The sequence below is a fragment of the Pteropus alecto genome, unplaced genomic scaffold (assembly GCF_000325575.1).
Source record: "Pteropus alecto unplaced genomic scaffold, ASM32557v1 scaffold86, whole genome shotgun sequence".
NCBI classification, from domain to species: domain Eukaryota; kingdom Metazoa; phylum Chordata; class Mammalia; order Chiroptera; family Pteropodidae; genus Pteropus; species Pteropus alecto.
In genome coordinates, this window is record NW_006442109.1 from 7,629,555 (window position 1) to 7,651,811 (window position 22,257).

Here is a 22,257-nt window from a genome sequence, read left to right on the forward strand (position 1 = left end):
GTCAACGTCACCAGGCAGCTGCAGAGTCAGTGTTGGAGGATACCTCTGTGGGACCTAAACTTCAGGTCATGGGGATTCTGGGAATTTTTGGCTCCCAATGCTGCCTCCTGCTGGAAGCCTTCCTGAGTTATCTCCTCCAGTCCAGCCTGATGCCTTTTGGATTTGCATTGCTTTGGTAGTCAAGAGTTTCCTTTATTGGACAATAAACTCCGACAACCCAGGAGAAGTCTGGAGCATGCATTTTGTGTTATGTTATGCTGGATAGTGGAGGGTCACTCAACTGATCACATATTGACCACTGATTATCAAGTAGGCATTGGGGCTGGTTGAAAATCTCCCCATTTCCCTCCTTTTGGAACATGATACGATTGTGCATCTCTGCCATCTTTAGAAATTAAATGAAGTCATGTGACTTTCCCTGACCTATGAAATGTGAGCAGAAGTGATGTATGACCCTCTTGGGAAGCTTTCAGGGCCAGTGTACAATTTTGGCCATGTTCCCTTCCTGCTTAGCAACAATGAAAGCAGGCATTGAGATGGAACCTCAGATGGCCTGGTTGCTGAGTGACTACACTGAGTGAGGTCACCTTTCTTCTTATGCACATTGAGCATGTAGTGTGAGCCAGAAATAAACTCTTGTTCTTTTGGGGTTTGTTGTTAGCACAACTTAGCTTATCCTATCCTGCAGACATAGAACTTTGTTTTTGGAAGTGGGATGCTGTGGAAACAAACAGACAACTAAAAAATGTGGCATTCTCTTAGAGGCTCAGTTGCAGGCAGTGAGGAGACTGGTGTTAGAGGCTGGAAAGATGGTGACCCTTGCAGTGGAGACTCATTTGATAAAATAAAACCATTGCCTGTGGTTACTTGCAATGCACTCTAAGGAAAGAAGTTTGAAGACAAAAAGTTAATAGTGTGATTTGCTTAGTGTTGGCTGCATTTGGGAAGGCAGTGCAAAAAAGTGATGAGCTCAGAAATTATGTGGTCAGCCTAATTCATGGGTGAACATGGTAGGATGAGATCTAAAACACTTGAGGTCTTCCAATTCCAGCCAAGAAGAAGTAAGGGACCGAACTGACTGGACTACCTGAAACAACTAAAACGTGAAACAATGGTGTTCAAGACCCTGGACCTCAGTCAACAAAGAACAGTAATAATTCCTTAGACACAACAGACAACTGAGGTGAGTCGTATGATTGCCCCATCCTGCTGCCTTCCAGAAGGTTCCAAGCCATAGTGTAGAGATAGGGAACACAGGCAGATCCTAGCGGACTCTCTGAGTTGAGAAGACAGAACTGAATCTAGGGAGGCCAGGGCATGGTATTGGAGAGGAGAGAGCCACACAGAGAAAGAACTCTGAAGATCCAAACTTCAAAGTTCCCCCTCAAGACTTCAGCAGAGTACTGAGACACACATGGGTGTGAAGGAGCCACATGAGCCCAGGAAAGACCCACCTCGAAGAATTAGAGGGACCAGTAGCAGAAGCTCAAACTGGGCCAGGAATAATGCTTATTCTCCAGCCAGACTGAGCTATGTCATCACTCACAGGGCATTGGGCACAGCACTATGAAGGGACTTGCTTCAGGAGTGGGGGGATAATTAGCTCTAAATTATATTATTTTGATGAAACTGAATCACCACTGGCACTATGATTATGGTTCTGATGGCAATGATATAGATTCTGTTAGATTCAGCATATTATTATCTTGTGTGATGATCTAACTTTCTCATCTCTTTTTCCTCTATTCAAACTCCTATAAAATCTTCATTCACGTAGTTTGACACTACTTGATGTGAATTCATCATTTATGTGCTATGGCTCCGCCTAGCTTCAATAGCCTTTACAAATAAAATAGTACTGGTTACAGCCCTCTTCACGGAAAACCTGCTCCTCCCTTGGAGCATACGCTGTCTTTTATCTTTTATCTTTTCACCTCCCAAATTCCATAGGGCTGCAGCCTTCCTTAGCATGACCCATCTCCTCCTAAAATGTACTTTCAATAAATCTTACTTCTTCTAAAATCAATCAATCAAGCAAGCAAGCAAGCTACTTGGTGCCCACAATTCAAATGAAAATTAGAGCCCTGAAATCATATGATGATACCCAGTTATAAAATGTTTAATTAGATTCACAATTTTCAAAGTATTGGCCACTGAATCCTGGAGGTACCTGAGACATTTTGGGGGCTCTCCAAAATCAAAAACACTTTCATAATAATACTGAAACTTTATTTTCCCTTTTCTTCATGTTGAAATTTGCACTGATGGTGCAAAAGCAAAGGTGGGCAAAACTGTTGGTGCTTTAGCGTCAATTGGGGGCACCAGCTATCCTAGTAGTCATTGATTGTGTTTTTCACCACCAAACACTTGCAGTAAAAAAATAAAAAATCAATTTGGCTTAAGAATGTCTTTGATGAAGCAAAAACCAGTATTTATTTTGTTAAATATTGACACTTGAGGATATGCCTTTTTAACATTCTGATTCTGTGTGACAAAGTGCAGAAAATGCATAAAACAATTCTGCTGCGTACACAAGTATGAAGGTTGTCTAGAGGACGGAGACCTGTGTGACTGAGTGGTGAGCTAAACTAGGCCTTTTTTCATGGAATGTCATTTTTACCTCAAAGGCAGACGAACTATAGTTATTCAAATTTGGGTATTTGGCAGACACAATCTTGAAAATGAATGAAATGAGCTTACCAGCTCAAGGAAAAATAACTGACAATAATTGTTGCCAATTATAAAATTCGAGCCTTCAAGTGCAAATTAGAATTTTGGAAAACTTGTATTTGACACTGAGGTTTACAGTTTCCCGATACATTGTGATTGGTGGTGATATTAAGGAATTTCATTATTTTCTATTGTATTAATGAAATGTATCAATATTTGGAAGCTCTAAATAGCTTGGTAAACCAATATTTTCCCAATGATCAATGCATAATGTTTCAGGATCATGCATAGGCAAAAGATCCATTTAAAGTGCAGGGTTTCCTAGGTGGATTTTGATGTAACAGAGTATGAAAAGTTCATTGATATGACTTCAGATTCCTCATTGCAACTAACCTTTAATAAACTACCACTTGTTGAGCTTTGGTGCACTGTCAAAGAAGAACAGTCACAATCATCTTTAAAAACTATTAAAATGCTCCTCCCTTTTCCAACTACATAGCTGTGTGAAACCAGATTTTCTTATAAAAAATTTTCAAAAACACCTTTACTGAGATATCGACATATAAAAATTGTATATATTTAAGGTATACAATTTGATGTTTTATATATGTATTCATTGTGAAAAGATCACTACAATCAATCTAATTAATATATCCATCACCTCACATAGTTTTCATTGTGTGTGGGAGGTGGGGTAAGAAGCAAATTTTCTTCATATACTTCAACCAAAACAACATATCACAATAGATTGACTGAGGAAGCAGACAGGAGAATCCAGCTGTCTTCTATTAAGTCAAACGTCAAAGAGATTCAGAAATGTAAAACAATGCTACTCTTTTTACTAATTTTATTTGTTTTGGAAAATAATTATTTTTATAAAAATGTGTTCTATTAATACCTAATGGGTTTATTGTTGTTATTTTAAAGGAATTAATGAATATTTAAAACATTTCTCAGTTTTTTTAGCAAGGTAATTATGGATTACTATATAGCCCATATGCGCCAGTTATTAATATATTGTTTCTCAGTCCTTCACTGCCAGCTCTGCAAAAATTGAGCGGGGCCCTTTAAATTCTTTCTTTGCCAGCTGGCATAATGCTAAGCTTTGTCACTAGGGGTGCTAGAGAGATATTGCAGGAGGAAGAGGTTTTCCTTTCCGGTTCAGTGTGCTCTCTTGGCAGGCTCCTGAAACTCGGGCTTCTGTAGTTCCCAGTTCTGTTACATAGTGACCAAACGTTCTCTTTGGTCCCTGAGCTATCTCCCATGTTGTAGAAGCCTATGAATGTTAAGTAGCATAATACAATTAAAATACAATGCAAACATTTGAATTTAGGCACAAAATATGGAACATAAGTGTGTGATTGCCATCCTGTGCTATAATCATTTAAAAGAATGAATAGTTTTCCAAACCGTCAATGCATCACGGCTTTAGTCAGCTCACCTAATAGAAATGAGGATCTCAGCCACCTCTCCTCTGATGATCCAGATCTGTGAGAACCTGCAGGCTGCTCTAACTGCACCTAGTCACCCTCTTAGGGGACTCAATACCCTGCCTAGAGAGCAAGAAGTTCTAATGCATCCAGGAATCCTCTTCTTCTCTCCCACTGCATCTAAGAAGGTTGGAAGATGACAATAAACCTGACTTTTTTTGTTGTATTCACAAACTTCTGAGTTTCCTTTCTCTAGGTAAAGATCTATTTATTTAAGTGAACTAAAGTGAGGTCAAATCAGCTGGGGTGATATGGGGTCTGACTGTGCAGAGGAATAAGGAGCACGATTCATGAGTTATAGCAACTAGACTCCAGCAGTAGATGCCAGGGGCACACTCAAGGCCTCCTCGGAGTCGCCATCCCAAGGAGCACTCAGGACCAGCCCCTCTGCAGCTGAAGCCACAAATTCGAGAGGGCTCTGCATAAATCCAATGACCTACCTCTCCCCTAACTGCCATGTCCTGTACCTTTTTACCTAATAAAACCAAGCATTGCTTTAAAAAGACTGAATTCTTTTATGCAATTAAAAATTATTGGGATAGATTAAATTGTAATGTTTCTTGCCTCTGTTATCCAATGGATAGTGACTTGAAGGAGATCAGATCAATTATTGGGGAAGAAAAATAAAATTATATATTTTTCTCAACATCTGAAGGTGACATAAGTAAGTCTGAGACCCTGCTACCTATGTATACTTTATTGCTCCCCTTAAATAATACCCACTTTATGAATAAGACTCTCCCTCCTTCCCACACCAGACATCTGATACTCAACGCATGCTTATTAAATTGAAATTGCTGAACCCCAACCATGTACTCTATAGTGAGAACCATTGAACATTTTCTGTACTGGGTCAAATAGTAAATACTTTCAGCTCTGCAGGCCATATGTGGTCCCTGTATCAACTATTCAACTCTGCTGTTGTAGTGCAAAAGCAGCCATAGACAATATGTAAACATAGCTGTGTTCCAATAAAACTTTATTTACAAAAGCAAATAGTGGGCCAGTTTGGCCCATAGGTTATAGTTTGCTAAATCTGCCCATGCCTTTTCCTATTACTGTCTCTGGAAACCAATGGCCTCTCCTTTTCCACCTTCCAAATCTCACATGAGTGCCCCTCATAGGCCAACTAATCTAGAACTACACTGAAGAGAATTCTGGGAAATGTAGTTCTTGGCTTTTCCTCTCCAAGAGAGTGGCAGTGATGTGTAGTTGACAACAGATAGTTCAGCACACCAAGATAACTAAATCACAAAGGATTCACAAGCCATGGTGCCAGAATTACACACCATGTCTTCAGAATCACCTATTGTTCTTAGATTAAAATAGTGGATTTGACTGGCTTAAATGAAGCACTTGAATTCTTTCTCATATCATGTAGGGTTAGGATGGCACTCCAGTGTCAGGAACTCAGGCTCCTTCCATCTCAAAGCTCCGTAATTCATGGCTTCTCTACCAAGGTCATTTTATGGTTCAAGGTGGCTGCTGAAACCAGGTTTACATTTTAGCAGCAAGAAGGAGAATGGGTGGAAGAAAGGCATAGCCCTTCCATATATGGACATTTCCTAGGTCATGTGTATGCCACTTCTGTTTACATGTCATTGGCCAGAACTTAGTCATAAGAACAAACATAGATGCAAAGAGAATGAGAATTTAGTTATTATTTCAGGGGGCCATGTGCTTAGCTAAAAATCAGGTGATCTATAACCAAGAAAGAAATAACAGATATTAAAACACAAGCAATGATCTTTGATATATAGTCACACCTTATAAAGACTAATGTTTTGAAACCACACCATGTTGTTACAGGCCAATTACACAGTCACATTACATTCTTACTGGCCAGAGTTCTGACTTGCTATACTATTATATGCCAGGATTCTGAATCACATAAGATTCTCATTGGCCAAGATTCTAGAATTAGATAAAATTCCTTCAAGGCCAAAAGCTAAATTCACATAAAATGTCACAAGCCAAGAGTCAGAATCACAAAGTCCAATAAACCAAGCTTCCCAAATCACATGAGATTCTTTTCACTAAGCATCTAGAATTATATGAGATTCCTACAGAACAAACTTTCAGATTCATGCAAGAATCCTGTAGGCCAAGGTACATGGAGATTATAATTCCAGAATTACTCTAAATTTCTTATGGCTAGGATTCCAGAATTATATAATATTGTAGAGCAAGTTTCTGAAATAACACAGCATTATTACATAATATTATGATAGCCAGGATCCTAGATTCAGGCATATTTCTTTCAGGCCATGTTTTCAGAATCACATAATGTTTTAATCAATCAAGTTTCCAGAATCATGTAAGTTTATTACAGGTCAAGTTTTCAGATGCACACAAGGTTATAAAATGGCATAACATTATTATATACCAGTATTGCAAATAATATAACCTTCTCACAAACTATTTCAGAATCACCCAAAGTTATTTCAAGCCATTGTATCTAGAATCACACAGTATATCTAGATTCTAACTTCAGTAAACCCATGCAATTTCTAAAGACCAAGTTTCTGGAATCATACGGTGTTCTTAAACAACCTGAGTTATGAAATTCCAAATAATTCTTGTAGTTGACATTCCTGGTCTCTGGTTCCTAAGTCTCCTACTGAGCTGACATTAAAGTCGACTTCATCTACTTTCAAGTTAGGATTCAGAAAACGTCACTCTCTCCAATGCCAATGGCAGACACCACCAACTATTGCATAACACTTAATAGATCCTGGAAATATTTATGTATTTATGAGAGGCAGGAGGACCAGAGAGGTGATATCATCCATGTATGGGGGTTAATAATAATAATTAGAACAACATTTATTGAATGCACACCATGTACATCGCATTAGTTCTTGACATATTTCATCTCATTGATTACCCTAGCAACGCTGTGATTGAACTACCATTATAATTAACATCATTAATAATTATCATCAATACTTTTATTTTTTAGATGATCAAGCTCAGTCTCAGAAAAGTTAAGTAACTTGAATAAAGTCATACAACTATGAAAGGTTAAGTTTAGAGTTATAAGCCAGGGTTTTGGCCCTAGGGAGATGCCTCCAGCTTTGGGGCAGAACATAAGGAAAAGACCATTTCACCCTTGAGATCAAAACTACTGAATTTCATCAGGAAAATGATAAAAGGTGCCATATATAGAAACTATCCTTCCTAGGAGTGAGTAGAAAGTGAGGAGCCAAGGAGATTTGAGGAGGCATAAATCAAAATAAGGAGCCAGGGTGAAGCCTTAAGTGCATTCCTACATAGCTAAGAACTATGTAACAAGACTCATTGTGCTGACACGTGCAAAAAGAACAGATGTATTGGCAGAGGGACTGTAACTGTCACTGAGTTTTCAAATGTAATTTAGCAATCTTTAATCAGCAGTGAAATCAGTAGGGAAAAAGGATGCTTGGATTGGCTGACATGAGTACTCTGGTCCATTTGGCACATACGTTCCTAAGGTGGAAGTGAGTACATCATTCAGTAGTCATTTGTTAAACTTCTAACATGTTTCTTGGTCTGGAGATAAAATACTGTAAAAACGTATAAGGCAAAATCTTTATCTTTAAGAAGTTCCACTTTAACAGGAAAAACAGGTGAACAAAAATCAAACGTAAGTGTAGTTGTGGGAGGCCTGTGTGTGTGTGTGTGTGTGTGTGTGCGCGCACACACATGGCTGACATGAGTACTCTGGTCCATTTGGCACATACGTTCCTAAGGTGGAAGTGAGTACATCATTCAGTAGTCATTTGTTAAACTTCTAACATGTTTCTTGGTCTGGAGATAAAATACTGTAAAAACGTATAAGGCAAAATCTTTATCTTTAAGAAGTTCCACTTTAACAGGAAAAACAGGTGAACAAAAATCAAATGTAAGTGTAGTTGTGGGAGGCCTGTAGTTGTGGGAGGTGAGTGGAGAAGGCTTCATGTAGCTGGAGCTGGAGATGCTGGGCAGGCTCTATGAAGACAAGATAGAAGAAGTCTGGTAGGTGGATGCAACTCCCTCTGGTGGGAGGCCTTCCCATCCAGAGGGCCCACCAAACACACAGGATCCCCAGAGGAAAGGACATCTGTGTGCATGGAGAACTATGAAGAACTCTGCCTGCCATGGACATGGAGTTCATAGTAGGAAGTTTAGGGAATCGGGAGACTAGGGCCAGGCTGGGCCTTTTTTGGATCTATCAATGGCTACCGAAAGCTATTGAATGTAAGGATCTAAGATGGGGAGCTCTACATAAACATGTGTGGGGTGGGGTGGGGTGGGAAAATGATCATAATAAGGTCATCCTTTGATGACCTTCTCTAGGCTCTCATATTTTGGGTACAGATATTTCAGCTGAGTATTTCATACTGCTTACCCTAACACATTATTTATTATTATTATTATTATTAATTATTATTATTATTTCAATTCCTGTCATATCAAACGTAATCTTTGAAAATGTTGAAAAGATATGGCCGCTCACCTCCCTGATCTCATTATCTTATGGTCTATGCCTAGGGGAGGACCAGTGCAGGTTCGACCTCTCTTTTTTGCACAAAGGAGTGGCAGTTATCACCAATCAGCTGATACCCAGTGATTCAGCCCCACTGGCTCCAGCTCCACAGCCTTATCTGCTTTATTGGTCGGTGGCTCCAGGTTCCTCTTGGTTTGGTTTATCTGTTTATTGGCTCATGCTTTCACCAATATTTTTGTTTACATATTACATATCTTTTAAATCTAAAAACTTGTTAATCCACCTCTGCTTCTCCCAGCCTAGTTGAGAGTTTTTGAATTAAAATTCAGTATACAGGATTTCCATATCTGACCAGGACAGGCTAACAGAATTCAGACTTAACTTCCCACCATAATAAACTAGTAAAACGATCAAAATATATTAAACCATTGTTTTCAGACACTGGTTAATAAGCAGCATGGGACTATGATCCATGAAAGAAGAGAAACAAACAAGATGAGCCCAAAGACATCCATGGGCACATGTGTCTATAGGCACATTTTGGACTTTGATACAGGGAGGAAATCTCAAGCAGAGTACAATAGCCTCGATGAGTTGAGAGAACAGAGATCAACTTTCAAGGGTTTTGAAGTAGCTGCAACCATGGCTAGAATTCTAGAGAAGAGAGAGCTATGCAGAAAAAAATCCAAAAAGTTGCATCAGTGTTTCTTTGAATCTTTGCTGAATTATGAGCAATGCGTGTGTAGGATGAAAGTCCATGACTCTAGACAAAGAACAACTGTGGATCCTTAAGTTGAAATTCCCAGTGTTCATACAGGTGAGAAGATGTTTAGGCTCCAACCAGACAGATTGGATAGTTCTTATTGATCACCCAGGACAGTCAGCTCCACATCTGCCTTAACAAAGATTTAAACAAGCCTGGAAAGAAGCAAGCTAATCTTTTGGGAATTTAACCTCCTGATATAGAAATCACAACACTCTTTTACAGGAAGACAATAAAATACTCAACAACATAATATTCACAATTAAATAAAAACTTAATTAAAAATTGCCAGAAATACCAGAAGCAGGATAATGCGACTTAAAACCAGAAAAGAAAATCAAGTCAGTAGAAGCAGATACAGAAATTACAGAGATGACAGAATTAGCAAACAAGATCTTTAAAATGGCCATTATAAATATACTCATTAGGTTTAATGACTTAAAGGAAAATATGAACATAATAATAAAAAAATAGAAGATACAAAAAAAAACACATAAAAAAGAACCACATGGAATTTTTACAGGCAAAATCCAACATGTGAAATAAAAAATTCACTGGATGCGGTTAAGAGCAGATTAGAAGAAAGCTCAGTGAACTTTAATACAGTGATAGAAACGATCTAAACTGAAGTACAGAAATAAAAAAGTCTGAAAAATAAATAAACAGAGCCATAATGACCTATGGGACAGCAAAAAGCAGTCTAATATATATATATATTGCTAAAGTCTCCGAGGAGAGGAGTAAGGACAGAAAAATGTTTAAAGACCTATTAGACAAAACGTCTTCCAAATATGATGAAAAATGTAGACCCGTAGATCCAAGAACCTCAATAAATCCCAAACAGAACAACGAAAAAAGAAAACCAGATAAAAGCACACTATAATAAAACTGTTGAAAATCAATAGTGAAACTATTAAAAGCATCTAGAAAAAAAAAAGACACTCCAAGTCATAGAATAAAAGATAACAATACCACAGACTTTTTTTTTTGTCACAAACTATGAACACCACAAAACGATGAAAGATATTTTTGAAATACTGAAAGAAAAAGACACTTTGTTAATCTAAAATTCTATATTCAGAAAAATATAATTTAAAAATGAAGACAAACTAAAGACTTTTCAGGCAAACAAAAGCTGATAAAATTCATTACTGGCAGACCTACAGTACAAAAAAGGTTAAAGAAAATTCTTTAGGAAGAAAATAAATGATAGATGAAAACTTGGACCTATTAAAAAAATAAAGAGCATCGAAAATAGTAAATATGTTAGCAAATTAGTGAATTTGAGCACACTTGTTAAAGAGCGACATCACCAAGATGGCAACATAGGTTTTTCCTGACTTCACTGCCTCTCACAAAAGGAAGTAACAAGAATTCAAGAACAAGAAGCCACTGAGAGAAATTTATTTTCTCATAGTTCTGGAGAGTAGGGGTCCAGGATCAAGGTGATGGTGGGTTGGTTTCTAGTGAAGCCTTTCCTTGGCTTGCAGATGGCTGCTGTCTCGCTGTGTCCTCACATGGCTTTTTCTTTGCATATACACATCGTTGGTGTTTCCCTCTTCTTATAAGGACACCAGTTCTCTTGGATTAGGGCCTTACCTTATGACCTCATTTAATTTTAATTACTACCTAAAAGGCCTTGTCTCTAAATACAGTCCCTTAGGGGTTAGGGCTTCAATATATAAATTTTAGCAGAGACACAATTCAGTCCACAACAGTCTCTCTCAAAATTAAAAACTTCCGTTCTTGGAAAAATATCTTTAATAAGTGAAAGATAAGCCATAGGCCAGGAGAAAATATTCATGTCACATATATTTAACAAAGGACTTATATCCTGAATATATGAAGAACTCTTAGAACTCAGTAATAACAGAAAACTCACTACAAATGTTCAATAGATTCAAAAAGATACTTCACAAAAGAAGATCTCAGAACAGCCAGTAGTTTGTGAAAAGATGTCCAACATCATTAGTCATGGGGGAAATGAAAGTTAAAAACCACAATGAGATATGACTACTCATTCATTAGCATGGTTAGTATTAAAAACTGACAATTCCCAGAGTTAAAAGGATGTAGAACATTGTCGGTGACAGTGTATAATGATATATATATACATATATATGTGTATATATATATATAACTTTATAAAAACTGACAAAATTTTGACCCAGCAATTCTACTTCTGTACCTAAGAGAAATGAAAATATATGTCAGTGAAAGACCCATATATTTTTTTAAAAAGCCAAAATTTAAAAATAACCAAAAAGTCTATCAACTAAAGAGTAGATAAATAAATTGTGGTACATAAATGGAATACTACTTGACAATAAAAAGTAATGACTATTGATACATGCAACCACATGGTTGAATCTCAAACTAATTATGCTACATGAAAAAAGCCATACTTAGAATTTCATTCATTGAAACTCTAGAAATTTTAGAAGCAACAAATCTATGCCATAGTGATAAAAAGCTGATCAGTGGTTATCTGGGGCTGGTAGTAAGAGACATTGACTGGGACAGGGCACAAGCATACTTCTGGGGGTGAAGGAAGTGTCCTATATCTTGATTTTGATGTTTACATGAATGTATACATTTGTTAAAACTCTTTGCACTTTACACTTTTAATAAGTACATTTTACTGTATATACACACATACATGTGTGCACATATATAAATAATACTTCAATAAAGTTGATTAAAACAATTTTAAAAATCCAGCAAGCCAAGTTTGACTCTGTCCTCAGGAGTCCATTCCATAAACAATGTTGACAGTTTTGACCTTCTTCATGAATTGTGGTTTCTGTACTGGGGACAGATGTAAATTAGACTGAACTTGAGACAGGAATTTGGAGATTTTCATTGAGTGAACAAGGAACAGAAATTGCATTTCTACTTTTTAGCAAATGACAAATATTTGCCCCAAACCCTGCAAGAGGCTTTGAAAAGAGTCAAATTCATGACATCTTGGTAACTCATAAAGCTTTGTTGGTTCTGCCCATGACCCAGAAGGAGAGGATGCTAACCTTTTCCAAATTTTGACAAGCTCACCAGTAATTTGCTCCAAATCATCTGTAGTCCTTCTTGACTTCCTCAGTAATGTTTCATAGACAACTCTTCCTTTCTTTTTAAAATGCTTCAGAATTTACTTTGAATGCCTTATTTCAGAAATGGTTTCAATTTACATGCTTGTCATTTTAGACCATAATAGGCCCCATTAACTATTAAATGATGTCAGTTTGCTTTATTTTGGGGTTTTGGTGAGAGTTTTGCTAGGTTAAGCTTCCTGTCTGAGAGGGGCAGATTTGTCTGACTTAGTTATACCCAGATGTGCCTAAATATAAGAAAGGGAGAACAAATACTGAGTAAGAGTTTTAGTGAATTTATGTTGTATTTCTCATAAATTCCTGTGGGTTTCTTTTGGCACCAGAATTTAATTTCTTATTCTCAGTTCCTTTTAAATAAAATCTGATGCAATAGTTAAGGGCCATTGTCAGGCCAGGAGCCTCCATCTCTGTTCGGCTGCTACAACACAACGTAAATCAATTCAGCAAGCATTTCTGGAGAGTCCATTGTGCACTTTGGTGAGCCAGATGAAATATTCGGAAGGTTCTGACTTCAAGAAGCCGACAACAAAAAAGAAGCATGAATGGTGGCTAGACTTTGAGCTTGCAATAGCTAAATTTTAGTTAGGATTCCTCTACTTCATTAGCAGCAATCATTCAAGAATTCTTTTAACTTCTTTGTTAAATGAATTTTAATGAGCTTCAGTGTCATAATTTTCAAAACAGGAAAAATTATGTCTATTTATTCTATACGATTGGATTGAGGTTCAAAGAAGATAATACTTAGGATGTCAGTTTATAAAATATAAATGCAATAAAATTATAAAATTTATTTATTAGAATTTGATTGGGGAGATAACCCTAAGATGACTCAGCAAAAAAATACTTGAAAGTATTTATGATTTATTTGTTTATGCCCTCATAGAAAAGCAACAAGGCATTAAGGAAAAGATAATTTCAACTAACTTGAAAATCATTAAAACAATATTTAAAAAATGAAAAAGTGTAGTTTCACTTCTGACTATGATGAAGCAGCTTGTGTCAGATAAAAATTTTCATTGAGATTAACTGAAATAGCTGGATAAAATATGTATTTTTTAATTCTTAAAAGAGTTATAGTACTCCCAAGATAGCCACTATTCAAGGAGCCAAGATTTTGAAGAGAAAAAAAAGCTCTCTGAAAGATCCCAACATCAGGTCATCATTTTTCCCCTTGGGACATTTAGTATAGGGTGAGAGGCAGAGGGGCCTGGTGGAGGTTACCCACAAAGAGGTAGAGAAGCCAGCAGAGCTTCAGGCTATCTCACAAAGCAGAGAAAACAAATGTATAGCCTTGGGCCTCCAAGGCAGCCAGGATTTGAGGTGTCCCATCCAAGAGACAATGGAGGCCCAGAGAGGTGAGCCTGGCCAATGGCACTTTTCTCCTTCAGGTATTTTCCAAATCTTAGCTACGCAGGATAAGAGGCTAAGAAGATAAGCAAAAGGTGGCTGAAAAATTTCCATGGTCTCTGGGAGACGAAGATTTAAATTGAGGATATGTCAAGGATGAAGGACCCAGGAATTACACAGGTTCTCAGCTGGGAGCACTGGAGGGCCATGGACTAGGAAGGAAGATAAATCGGAGGAAGACCACAGTTATAAAGGCTGAAATCATGCTTCAAGTAAGTGCAGCCCGTGATTGAAGGAGACAGAGAGACACCCTACTCTAGTTGTTTGTCAGAGGATAAGGAGAATGCTCTATGGAGGATACCCTGCAAAGCCTCTACTCATTTTAATGTAAGCTCTCCAGTATTCAGTCAAAAATACTAGGTGTACCAAGTAACAGGACCAAGAGATATAAGAGGCAAAAACAGACAGGAAAACAAACTCATAGATAATCTAGATTAAGGTGATCAGACACTAATTTTAACATAACTGTGATTAAGGTCCATAAAAAGATATGACAAGATGGAGAATTTTACTTGAAACCTGTAATCTATAAAAGAAGAGTCAAACAAATTCTAAAACCGAAAAAGAATGTAGTTTGTGAAATTAAGAATTCAATAGGTGGCTCAATAGCAGATCGAAATAGCAGAATGCCCTACTCTAGTTGTTTGTCAGAATTCAAATAGGTGGCTCAATAGCAGATCGAAATAGCAGAATAGGATTAGTTAAGTCATTAGGAAATATCCAGTCTGAAGTTTAAAACCAACCAAAACCAAAACCAACTGAAAGAATAAGACACATAGGAGATATGACGGAAAGTTTAAATATACATTTAAATATACATATAATTGGAGTCCCAGAAGAGAAAAAGAGAAGAATAGAAAGTGGTATTTAAAGAAATAATGACCAGTGCACCAGGCCCACTGAGTGGGGTGCCAGGCCCCGGGGGCACCAGACCCCAGGTACACGCCCCGCCTTCAGAGATCTAGTTCTTAAGGGGAAATGGCAATATCCGGAGGTCAGGGGTGGAAGTGTGTGTGTGTGTGTGGGGTGGGGATAAAAAAGAAAGAAAGATATAATGACCAAAAACATTCTAGCAATGACAAGACATCAAGCTAGAGATTTAAGAAGTGCTACAAAGTGCAAACAGGGTAAATATAAAGAAAATCGCACTTAGAAACATCATAGTGAATCTTTGAACACCAAAATAAAGAGAATATTTTTAAAAGTGTTTCAAGTAAAAAGATGCATACTGTCAAAAGCACAATAATAAGATGCAAGCCTAAAGAAAATGGAATAATGCTTTCAGATTGCCACAATAATAATAATAATAGTCCACCTATAAAGCAATAATAATAATAGTCAACCTCAAATTCTACATCTAGTGAAAAAGTCTTCCAAAAGTGTAGGTAAAATAAAGTTATTTACAGACAAACAAGAACCAAGAGAATTCAGCACCACTAGGCCCGTGCTAAAATAAACACTAAAGCGAGTTCTTTGGGTGATGTAAAATAACTCCAAATGGAAAAAAGGGTCATATAGGAAGGAATAAAGAACAACAGAAAGGGTTAATGTGTGTGTATAGGTAAGTCTAAATGAATATTGACTTTACAAGATAATGAAATTTGAAGTTTCAAATATATATAGGATTGAAATGCAAGACAATAACCAAAAAGGAGGGGGGTAAATGGAGTTAAACTGTTCTAATCTTCTAGTGTTATCTAAGAACTTACAAAAACACTACTTTATATTAGACTCTAATAAGTTAAATAATAAAAGGCAATCTCTAAAATAATAGGAAAAGAATGTAAAACTGACAAACTAATGAGGTAGATGGAATAATGAGAAATGTTTTATCAGGGCAAAAGACACACACACACACACACACATACATATAGTGGAATATATTTCAGCCATGAGAAAAGGGGACATCCTGCCTTTTGCAACAAGATGGATGGATCTTGAGGGCATTCTGCTAAGTGAAATAAGTCAGATAGAAAAAGACAAATACCATATAAAATCACTTATGTGTGGAATCTGAAAAAGCTGAACTCACAGAAAGAGAGGCTAGCATGGTGGTTACCAGGCCTGGGTGGGGGGTAAGGAAAATGGGAAGATGTTGGTCAAAGGGTGAAAACTTCCAATTATAAGATGAATAAGTCCTGGGGATCCAATGTATAGTTTGGTGACTGTACTTAATAACATTGTAGTGGATCTTAAATGTTCTCACTACAAAAAAGAAATGGTAATTATGTGACATGATACAAGTATTAGCTAACCCTCTGGTGGTCATCATTTTACAAGATATAAGTGTATCAAATCAACATACATCTTAAATTTATACAATGTTACATGTCAGTTTTGTCATTATATCTCAATAAAGCTGGAAAAAAGAAAAGAGGATAGAATTAACAATATAGAGTTAATAAAGTAGAATTAACTGCCTGATAGTTTTTGAAAATTCTTGGCCATTGGTCTTTTCAAATATGGCTTTTGCCATTTCCTCGTTTATCTCCTTCTGGGACTGACTCCAACCACACACGTTTATAGGTACTCTTCTCTGCATTTGTGTACTTTCTGAAGAGTCAGATCTCCTTGGCCTTGTCTATCCTGGCCACATTCTCTGCAGGCTCCTGGGACTGGGTTCTCTTGAGGCTACCCCTGCAGCAAACTTTTTCCCTGGAGTGGGGCACAACCACATAGCAGCAGCCCCTTTGCACACAAGTGTGAGGGGACCCGCATGCTCCGCTTTTGTTTCTGTATATCCAGACTGGGGGCTGGAACTGGACAGCCCGGCATGCTGTCTGAAATCAGTAACTGGAGAGCAGAGGCCCAGCCCAGGCTCCTGCTTCTGAACTGAGGTCATTCTAGGGTGCTGATCCGGGAATCTGAAGACCAGTGGTCTGAGGGATCAAGCACATCTAGCTTTCTTTGTGTCTATAAAGGTCCCTTGACTTCTCGGTATTTACAGCTATAAGAAGACCTCTCTTCCTTCCAGCCAGCCCCTCCTCCCCCGTGTCCCCCAATAACCCTATGAGAAAGGAGTGGGACAGGTCATTACTAGGGAGCCTCTGGGAAGCCCTAGGGTGGAGACCAGCCCCAAAGTGTGTCTCCAGCTGCAGCTGAAGCACATGCTCAGATGGTCCCCATTCTAGTAGCAAGACTGCACAGAATAAAGGGACCAGAGGCTGCTTCCTGGAAGCAAGAGCAGGAGAGCCTCAGGGCAGGAGAGAGAAAGGGAGAAGAAAGACTGGGAAACTGGGAAGAAGCAGAAAATGCGGGTGGAGGAATGAGGCCGGGGAGGAGAGAAGCAGAGAAGCGGAAGAGGAACAGGGAGGAGAGGAGCCTGTTCCTAGGATTTGCTTGTGGCCAGGGATGGTGCCTCCAGTCATAAAACAGGAAGCACCAAGGTGGGATTTCAGGCACATCACTGCCATCCACAGCATTCACGAGCTAGCTAAAAAGGATTTGCTTGTGGCCAGGGATGGCGCCTCCAGTCCTAAAACAGGAAGCACCAAGGTGGGATTTCAGGCACAGGGATCTCAAGTGCCCAAGACTCCCCTCAGACTCAAATGCCTCCAACTCCCCACTTCAGATTAGGATTCATCCCAGGAAGCTGGAGCCTAACCGTGGCGACCAGAGAGCTGAAACGGGAGAAACTTTTCTTGTGTGTTCTCAAAAAGCCACTGCTCTTTCAAAACAACGACTCCTCAGTGAGGCGCTTTAAAACCATAATCACTCACAAAGAATAAAATCAGCTCTCCCGAGCCCATGTTCTGGTTCACAGAAGCTTCTCTCTCACCCTGGGACTGTGTGCTCAGGCTCCCCGTGACCTTGTGAGGACACAGGCACCGTGAGGAATAGCATTTCAAAGCTGGATGGCCAGATCAATAATAAATCATTGTCACCATCTATGGTTTGGCTCAGTGGCCCTTCTGGAATGGGGATTCAGGGCAAAGGAATCTATCCTAATGGTTTTTCCAAAGGCCCAGTCCTGGGCTTTCGTGTTTCTGGCTGTTGGAGGCTCCCTTTTACCTCTGCCCGGACCTTAGCCAGGCCCGTCTTCTCCCTTGGCCCTCTAACTCTGGAACTGAAAGCAGCTTGTGGCCTGAGAGGCCAGCCCTCAGCTGTCTGAGAGATGGATGGAGAAGGCGGTCTATTTGGTCAGGAGGGAGGAGTAGCAGTGCAACCAGCTGCAAAACAGAACGCCAAGCCAGGCCACCGCTGGCAGGGAAGGTGGCTTTCCAAGTGGAAAGTGGTGAGAAATATGTTGGAATCCGCCTCCAGAGTCATGGAATTTTTTTAATGTCCTTTTCAAACACACACTTTGAAAAAATATTTAAAGGCAGGGGAAATTAATTAGGGCCCTTTGTGCTGGAATCTTCATCCAGAAGCTCCTCTAGTAAGAGATGTAAAAATAGAACCTGTGAGGGGTTGAAAATGCACTGCAAACAAAGATCACATTTAAGAGCCCAAGCAGGCATGACTGTCCAAATAGGAAGAAAGGAGCTAATTATTTCCATCGCTGCAGAGGGAAACGGCGGGGGTCTGCTGGGGCTGTTGAGAACAGCCTGAAAACTGGAAAACCCCCAGGAGGCTGGGAGGAAAGGCCTTTCCAAGGGACAGACCCTGATTGTTCCCTTCAGATAACCATCACTTTTGTCCTGTCACCAAAGAGACGTGAGGAAATCAAAAAGGAGAAGTAGAGAAAAGCAAAAAGTTTGGAGGGTATTTAAAAGCTCTTCCACTTTTGCAACAATTTGAAGTCTTAACTATATTCTTTCACTCATTTGACCCTCAAGTACCCTGCAGGAGGGAGGCTTGATGAGAGTCCTCATTTTCTCCAAATGAGAATGCTAGACGAGTCTAAAGTGACACAAAGTTGTTGCTGACACGTCACGTAAGGCCCAGAATGTCCCACTCTCAGCCTGGCCATAGTTCAGAGTAACACAGTGGTGGTGAGTGTGGGCTTTGGAGCCAGAGGGGCCGGGGACAAAGTCTTGGTTCAGCCACTTACTGGCAAATGACTTCCACTCTCTGAGCCTCAGTTTCCTTATCTGTAACATTTTCTCCTGGGATCTTTGGGCGTAAATAGACCTCACTTTTAGAGGTTGTCATGAGGATGAAAGATAATGAGGTGTCTAAAAGTGTAGCACAATGCCTGGCGGACAACAAGCACTCGGTCAAATGCTGCTATCATTTTTGTCACTGTGCTGTGATGCAGGTGACGGGAGAAAGTGCTGAAGAAGGGAAGGAGGAAGCGGCCATTGGGAAGAAACACCCCACACTGAGGCAGCCAATGTCATGGCACAAGTCCCAAAATAGGAGTCAAAGGTCCTCTTAGTCATGCGACCTTGGGCGAATCATGTAATTTTCAAATCTCAGTATCTTCATCTGCGAAATGGAATAATAATATCTTCTGTGGCTGAGACAATGCTGTGTGCTCACCATACAATTTCCTCTTCCCGGGTTCACAGAACTACATTTCCCAGCTCCCTCGCAGTTAGATTGAGGGCCCTATGACCAAGTTCTTCCCAGCGGAATGTAGGTGGAAGTGATGTAAGCTGTTCCGGTCCTGGGCCTTAACAACATCCAGGTGGTCCCGTAGCCCTATTTTCTCTCTCTGAGGATATGGAGATGGTATAGTTAAAGGATGGAGGAGGCCTGGGTTCCTGCGTCATGACACAGAGCAAAGCCACCCAAACTGCACTGAATGCTGATGTGAGGGAGAAGAAAGCTTTTGCTGTGCAAAGGCACTGAGATTAGGGGGATGATTGGTTGTCTCAGCACATCTAACTTATCCCGGCTAATGTGCCTCCCCATAGAGAGGGGCCATGAATATCATATGAAATTTTGTGTGTGGTGGGGCTTTGTCAAATGCGAATGGCTGCACTTCCAGTTTCGGGACAGAGGATTTGGTCATAGATTCAGTACCACAAACATCGGGGTCCCACGGACATTTCTCTTGGGATCTGTGGGCTTACACACCAATGATGAAGAAAACTGCTATTTAGTGAGCATGTATGATGTGCCAGATACTGGGTGAGGAGCTTTTTGTTTTCACATACCTGCCTTTATTTTGTTTTCATTTGTGATTTGATTTAAATAAATAAAACTGTTCATACCAGTTAATAAAAAGATAAGAGTGTTTGCTGAATGTCTTTGAAATGACATGCTCTCTGGTGTATACTGATGGCCGCATCAGATAATGCCATGGGGCCCTTCTCATTCCCTGGGCCCACCCCGGCCAGAGCTTCACCTGCCTAGTATTCCTTTTGTATCCACTTCAGCATGAATCCCCAGAATGACTCTGTGGTGGAGGTTGAGGGTGTGCCCTAAAGGGTCAGCAGAGCATGGTAGCCATGAGTAAAGACTCAGCCCCCTCATCAACTCTAGGTACTGTGTGACTTTGAACAGTTTATTTGAACTCTTTGTGCCTCAGTATCCTCACCTGCATAATGTCGTGAGGATTTAAATGAGTCATTCCATAAAAAACACTTAGCGCGTAATAAATACTGAAATGTTGGCTATTCTGAGCATTTCCCTTTACAGATGTTGAGGCTCAGAGAGGTAATGTGCTTTGCCTGTGGACACATGTCTAATAAGAAGTTGAGCCTGTATTTGAAGAATGTGTAACTCCAAAGCTGGTGCTCATCTCATCTCTCTATATTTGCAGTAGCCCCACTAGGAGACTCCAGGAAAATAAACAGTTAACACCCTCCAACACTGTCATTGTCATCGTAATCATCATCATCATCATCATCATCATCATCATCATCACCACCATCACCGGCATCTCCTACTTTGTAATAGCACTTTACAGTTTTAACTATAAATTCCAACATTCTATTTCATTTCATCCTCACACCAATTCTGATTCCCATTTTACAAATAAGAAAACTGTTCAGATAGAGTAATAACTTACCCCAAATTGCTCGCTCCGTGGTGGGACAAGCAAGACTTGAACCCAGGACCCTTCTTCCACACAGCAGTGCTGCTGGGTCACTTGTTAAGCATGTTGCCTTAGGCAGCTACATTTTCCTCTGTGGTCTGTTCTCTATCTAGCTTCTCTGGAAGTGGGGCTAGCGGGGCCTGGCTCTAGGGGAGCAGGGCAATGCCATCTCATAGCAGTGTTACCTGGTCTTGTTGGAAGCAGAGTGACAGGTCACCCTCAGGGTTAAGTGGAGCCCCTGTGAGGGGATGGGACCAAGGGTGGCCCAGGATGCTAAGAAGGATCTGGCCAGAGCACACACCATACAGATGTCCAAAGTGGAGGTTGTTTGGCCAAAGGGATCAGGTCTGGGTTCTCTGCAATACATAGGGTAGTGAGAGCTGCTCATGGGGTCAAGGCCAGAGCGGGCCCCAAGGGGACTGCTCTTTGGTCTATGGCTCCAGCCACACACTGACTTCTAACCCTAGGCAAGATTGACCTCAACTCTGGCCACATACAGACCCTTAAAACCAGACATGAACCAGATCCAAACCTCAGTCATAGGCTGACCATGAACCTAGCCACAGGGTTACCCCACCTAGAGATTGACTTAGAGATGGACTCTGAGTATAAGCCATACTTGAATACTGACCCCAACCCTCGAAGGATGCCCCTAACTGCCAAGAACTAACCACATAATAACCACAGGTTGACCCCTAACCCCACCTCCAGACTGAACTATTGCACCCTGACCAGTCTGACCCTAAAACAGCCAGATCTAAGTTATGTGTCATTGGTCATACAAGTAAGAGGAGCAGATGGGTCCACCTAGCACATCTGCACCAAAATCCCCTTTTAAGAGAAACCTGCCTAACTTTTTAAAAGAGACCACAATAACATTGCTTTCAAAACTTGATCATAATAGGAAAAAAAAAGGAAAAGAAAATTACTGACTATTTCACTTATTGTCTTAGTTGTAATTCTTCATAAATTATTTTAAAAATAGCACATCATGACTAAGAAGGGTTTATCTCAGGAATGTGAGGATGGTCCAGTATCAGGAAATCTATCCATGTATTTTACCACATTAATAAACTAAGGGAAAAAAATCATATGATGTCTCAACAGAAGCATAAAAAGTATTTAAAAGTTTATCATCTCTTTATGACAAAAATTCTTAGAGACTAAAAAAAGAAGGAAGCTTCTTTGACTTTAGAAAGTTTCTCTACTAAAATCCTACAGCAAATATACTTAAGAAACTTTTGTTTTTAAGTTTAGTTACATGTTCTTATGTTAAGGTACTAGACAGGGATGCCCACCATGATGGCTATTGTTCCATATAGTACTGAAAGTTCAGGTCAATGCAATAAAATAAGAAAAAGAAATAAGTACCGTAATATAACTATGGTAATGGACAAGAATTATATTACAGGAAATATAATTAT